Source organism: Lathyrus oleraceus, chromosome 6, assembly GCF_024323335.1.
Source record: "Lathyrus oleraceus cultivar Zhongwan6 chromosome 6, CAAS_Psat_ZW6_1.0, whole genome shotgun sequence".
NCBI classification, from domain to species: domain Eukaryota; kingdom Viridiplantae; phylum Streptophyta; class Magnoliopsida; order Fabales; family Fabaceae; genus Lathyrus; species Lathyrus oleraceus.
The window spans coordinates 218,103,770-218,110,006 of NC_066584.1; the positions used below are offsets into that span (position 1 = coordinate 218,103,770).

A 6,237-nucleotide genomic window follows, 5' to 3' on the forward strand; every position below is an offset into this window, starting at 1 on the left:
GTACAGTTAGATATTCTAACCTACAATGCAGTCACACATCCACACCATGTCATGACATCAGTCAAGACATTAGAATCCAGCTAGTGTTTTACCATATAATGCAGCCAATTAAACACCTACAATTACTCTCTTCCTTTTCCTTAGGTTCACTTTCCTCCTCAGTTGACTTTTTAGAGTTTTGGTTTTCTATCCTTGGGTCAGACGGTCCTTCCAATTCCGTTCCACTTCTCAGTATAATTGCATGAGCGTGGCTTCTTGGGTTAGGTTGGGGTTGGCCAGGAAATGTACCAGTTGGGGCAGCAGTAGGCGCTTGTTGTTGAGCTACTTGTGATATTTGCGTTTCCAGCATTTTGTTATGAGTAGCCAGGGCATCTACTTTACTTGCTAGTTGTTTAATTTGTTTGCCAGTGTGTACATTCTGGTTTAAGAAATCTTTATTGGTTTGCAGTTGAGAGGCTATAAAGTTTTCCATCATGATTTCCAAGTTGGATTTCCTAGGGGCGTTATTGTTAGGTGTAGATGGGATCGGCTTCTGATATCCCGGAGGTATAGCTGGGGCTTGATTTGGAGATTGTCCAGGTGCGTATAAAGCATTATTACTCTTATATGAAAAATTGGGATGATTCTTCCAATTTGAGTTATAGGTATGCGAGTAGGGGCTTCCTTGAGCATAGTTTACTTGCTCCGCTTGGATTCCTGTTAGAAGTTGACAATCTGCAGGAGTGTGACCTTGGATTCCACAGACTTCGCAATTCTGAGTTATGGCTACCACGGTGGCTGGAGGTGATACATTTAAACTTTCAATTTTCTGGACCAGAGCATCCACTTTTGCATTAACATGATCAAGGTTACTTATCTCGTACATGCCAGTTTTCGTTTGAGGTTTTTCTACCATTGTTCGTTCGCTTCCCCACTGATAGTGGTTTTGAGCCATGCTTTCGATAAGTTGGTAAGCGTCAGCATATGGTTTGTTCATCAGTGCACCACCTGCGGCGGCGTCTATTGTTAACCTCGTGTTGTACAGGAGACCATTATAGAAGGTATGAATTACTAACCAGTCCTCTAAACCATGGTGTGGACAAAGTCTCATCATGTCTTTGTATCTTTCCCATGCTTCGAAAAGAGACTCTTTATCTTTCTATTTAAATCCATTTATCTGGGCTCTTAACATAACTGTTTTGCTCGGCGGAAAATATCGGGCAAGAAAAACTTTCTTCAACTCGTTCCATGTGGTGACTGAGTTGGAAGGAAGAGATTGAAGCCATCTTCTAGCGCTATCTCTTAACGAGAAAGGAAAAAGACGAAGTCGAATTGCCTCTGAAGTGACACCATTAGCTTTAACAGTATCAGCGTATTGGACAAATACGGATAAATGAAGATTTGGATCCTCGGTAGGATTTCCAGAGAATTGGTTATGTTGCACTGCCTGCAACAGTGAAGGTTTAAGTTCAAAGTTGTTTGCTTCGATTGCGGGTGGAGCAATACTCGAATGCGGCTCATCTTGGGATGGAGCGGCGTAATCTCGAAGAGCACGAGCTGGTTCTGCCATCTCGGGTATCGAAGGGAAAATATTTTTGAAATCAGGAAGTTCAACAGGAGGGAGATTGTTTGCAGCACGATATTCCCGAATTCATCGTAAGACTCGGAGATATAGTTCGATATCGTTGATTCGTAAGTAGAACGGCTCGCCTTGTGAGCGAGTGTGTGGCATACAAATCAACGAAAGAAAGAAAAGAAAAAAAAAAGCCTTAGTCTCTACAACGTAACAGAAGAGTTACGATATCGACTAAACAAAAGTCCCCGGCAACGGCGCCAAAAACTTGATCGCGACTTTATGAGTCGAATTTGGGGTACAAACTGCAAGTGCACAGTTCTATCGCGTAGTTTTAAAAGATATCGATCCCACAGGGACTTATGAATCGATATACCGTTATCTAAGGTTACTTCGTAAAGCTAAGGCGGATAATACTTTGATTGTTTGGGGGAAAAGCTAAAACTAAAATAAGATCTAAAATAAATATCTAATAAAGCGGATATCGGTATGTAGTTCGTCGTAATTAGGGAATCAATTCTTCGTTGGTTTCTTGGTTTTAAAATAAATCTTTTCAGTTGACACTATTGATTAAAAGTCTTATCTCAAACTCTCGCTCTGTTGAATAAACTATGATTTTATATTAACGTAGGTGTCACTTATAGTTAAGTCAAAAACCACTTTTTGAAAACAATAGAATCCGTAGAAACTCCTTTTAAGAAAACACTAATCGTTTAAACACCCTTATCTCAAACTCTCGCTCTGTTGACTTAGGTTATATAATTAAATTCAAATGCTTAACTCTCGTCCTCACATTCAATCTTTAAAAATACTTTTTGAAAAAGATTAGAATTTAATTAACTCTAAAAATTGCTCTCGCCCTGATCTAGAATTAATGTCCAATTTACACTGTCTAGTCAAAAACTCAAACTCTCGTTCTATTGCTTTTAACTTCTTTATGTCTTTTACTTTCGTACAAAAACCTTGTTATTAAACCTGTAAATTGAGACCGTAAAAAGAGTGATTTTAATTTTAAACTTAATTAAACCAATTTGGTTTTGATTCCTTCATTCCGCTTACTTTACATACCAATACCTAAATAAATTAGCCAGACATGCTAAACAGACTTAAATAATTATCATGCATAAACAAATTCATCTCAGGCAAATTATATAAATCAACAATAAAGCAGGGCATATATAAATTCAAACAATAATTAAAGAACCTGAGAAATTAAATAGCAGTCTTGAACACTCCACCACAGGCCGGTTGGATTTGTTCTTGAATTCTTCAATCAAACAGAGAAATAAAAGCGAAGGAATAAAAAAAACTAGATTCTAATGTAAGGTTAGATCTGGTGAAAGGTAGACAATAGTTTCCGGTGTAGAAACTATTGTGTGAAAAAGAATTAACTAAGTGCTGAAAAAGAAAATAGAAATTGCAAAGGAAATAATATAAAAATCGTAAAAGTAATGCTGTAAAAATGTGCTTGTACTGCTGGAAGAGAAAAAATTCGAAAAAGAGAAAACGGAGAAGAAGTGTGGAACGTCCGGGGGGGGGGGGGGGGGGGGGGGGGCTCTGCAGGGTTTGCAAAGCTGATATTTATACTGGTCACTTTTTGTAACGGTTTCCAAAAGTATTCCGCGTCAAATGTCTTCACGTAGCAAATGGTCAGGCGTGCAAATAGGCTTCAACGTGGTCTGTTGCGTTCCTGGTGCCAAAAATATAGGGGAATGGTATGACGTCCGTCACACCATGTGTGACGCTCGTCACACAAGTGTGTAAAGCGTGACGCTCGTCACAGCCTTTGTGACGCTCGTCACAGGCACAACGCCTGTGCTTTTTGGGCTGGGCTTTGGCTTTTGATATTTGCTTCTTTTCATTCCTTTTTGCACCTCCTTTTCTTCCTTTTTTACTTGTGCTTCAAATAAACCACCTGATATAAATAGAAAGGAAATACTGCGTAATATCTAATAAAATGAAATAAATTGAAGTAAATAATAATATAATTTAATTAAATTGAGTCCTAGAATGTGATACTAATTCATGTTATCAGTTTAGCTACTGGAATGCTCGCTACCTACTCGCTAGATGCTCGCCTAGAGAGTAAGTACTAGTTGTGTTATTATCCAAGTCTGGGAGTATTCGCTGGAACACTCGCTGAGTGTTCGCCTAGCGAACCCTTCGCTAGCTCATTCGCCTAGCGAAGCTGGCGGATATACAAAAAATCTGGGCCTGAATTGCCTTCAGTCTGAGCCCACCAAGACACAAAAAATCAGCTATAAATTCGAAGACTTCATTTGAAAAAAGGGAAGGGGGAGACAACGGGAGATCAGAAAAACAACGGAGAAAACCCTAGAAGCTAATTCAGAGAACTCATCTGCACAAAGGTTACCTCCACCAACCCTATCAGGCATAAACCCTAAGATTGCTCTGCAAACCCAACGATGCAAATTCAATTTCATTCGATCCCTCCAATCATGTTTGCCCTATTCCCACTACTCTATGCTCCCAATTTGAAATTTCTAAATGTATGAGGCATTATGGTTGAATTTGGAAAGGCGAATATCGTTAGGTTTGGCTTGTGGGTTTAGATGTGCATAAATGCGTAAAACAATACTTTGAATATTCGATCATGTAATTTCGGTAATGGATGCCATAGGGTTTGGGGTTTCCGAAATCGCACCAGTATCAAAGAAGAACCCAGTACCCGCAGCCGTTCGCTAGCACCTCGCTAAGCGAACCTGTAGCGAGGGTTCGCCAGGCCCTCGCTAGGCGAGGCAGTAGCGAACATGACAGTAGTTGATTTTTTTTTTGTTTCCATTCTGATCTGTTTTGTATTTGTTTGACATGTTTTATATTGTGTTTACACACTGTTTGCCTGACACTATTATTGCTATGATTCTTTTATTCGGTGCAACTCTTGATTGCACCCCATCCCGTTATTCTAACATGTTTGCTGAGTTTTTGTAAGGGCTCCGATAATTCTTGAAGAGATAGCTCGGCATTCCACTTTATTTGTGGGATATCATCGTGGAGATTTATTCTGATTACTTGGCTAATTACATTGCCTTCAAATATGTGATCTTATCCCTCTCTTTGTTGACTTACGATATTACGGTCATGTCCCGTGAATGTGGGGATACCCTTAGCAAAGACCCTTTTGATTAAATCATCATCATCCCTAAACAGATAAGTCATAGTCCCTTCGATCAAAAGGTCAATGTCCCTACAAGATAAATCATTGTCCCTCGAATGTTGCCTTCGAATATATGACTTTGTCCCTCGATGACCCTTCGTTGTAGCCTACGATTAAATGATGATCGTCCCTTCGAATGCTAAGGTATCCTTACAAATGTTGCCTTCAATGACCAATCGACGACCCCACGATGTCCCTTTACATCCAAAGGATAAGACTACTTACTTCTCAATAGTAAGGACAGTTTTACTCTTCTAAGGATAGGAAATACCTATAAAGACCTTGGTTAGGTATAACTCTTAAATGCTTGCTCACAACTTAAAATACTTTTCACACCTCACACTTTTCAAAATATCTTTTAGAAAATCACCACTTGGTATACATTTGCACCAGAATCATCGCCGAGTTATATTTTTCTAAACATCTTTCAAAATCAAACGAGATAAACACTTTGTATACATTCGTACAAGAATCATTACAAAGTTAAACTCTCCTTTCAAAATATTTTCTAAACACACCACATTTCTCAAACACTTTCTCAAACAAGGAAAACATAAGTGAGTTAAGCAATTAAGAGCCCCTGGATAACCATGGATACAAAGGGTGCTAACACCTTCCCTTTGTATAATGTACCTCCCGAACTCAAAATCTAATCAAGGTCTTTCCTGTTCTTTTCCGCCTTTCCTTATTGGATAAAAGAAAAGTCGGTGGCGACTCTTACTATCCGCAACATTGTTTTTCAAAGCAAAAACACAAAGTCAGTTCACCGTATCACAGAACTAGCGACTCTGCTGGGGAATATTAAAAAGAGAGGTTACCTTAAAGATAAGATCACTTATGTTTTCGAATTGTTTCTTTGTATGATTCACTTTTAAGGGATTGTTTGGATATTCTATGCTTGAGTGAAAGATCCTACACCCGGATCTAGTGTACCTTAGGTAAGTAGCAAGAGATCATCGCGACTGTCCGGCGTATACTGGAATGGTTTAAATGATGGCTACGGTTAATGTGACACTTTGGATGTCCTGATGTTCCTCATGTTTACTTGAGGAAAAATTTGGCGTCTGCGTGGTGTCATCAAAGCATTAACCAGACCTTTAGAACCCTAATTGACTCATCCTAGCCATTAGAAAGTAGTGAGATAACTGACATCGGTTCCGACTGGGGTTGGTTGATACTCGATACTACACTCTTTGAGATTGGACTTTAGGGAAATTTTGGTCAACCGCTTGGTGTTGCACTGAAGTGGACTTAAGGGAAGGTCAATGATTTCAGATCCTTCTAGAACCCGGTTACTATTCTAGGATAGGTTGAACCAAACCAAACTTCAGTGGGAAGGGTACTTACCTATGGAACTCATGCAAGCCTTAAAACCTAGGAATAATTGCGGTGTGACTTGTTTGTGTTTGTTACTTACTTAACATCATAACATCATAACATCATAACATCATGACATCATCACATCATGACATCATGGCATTACACTAACCATCTCAAAACTTCCAAC

The 6,237-nt window shown here is 39.2% G+C and overlaps 1 non-coding gene across 1 annotated transcript; it reads left to right on the top strand.

The window, feature by feature from the left end:
* The first annotated feature begins 1,064 nt into the window (after positions 1-1,064).
* Positions 1,065-1,171, top strand: LOC127098829 (small nucleolar RNA R71). Its single transcript, XR_007793521.1, has one exon. It is a non-coding gene; the product is annotated as a small nucleolar RNA R71 (small nucleolar RNA).
* The last annotated feature ends 5,066 nt before the right edge of the window (positions 1,172-6,237 follow it).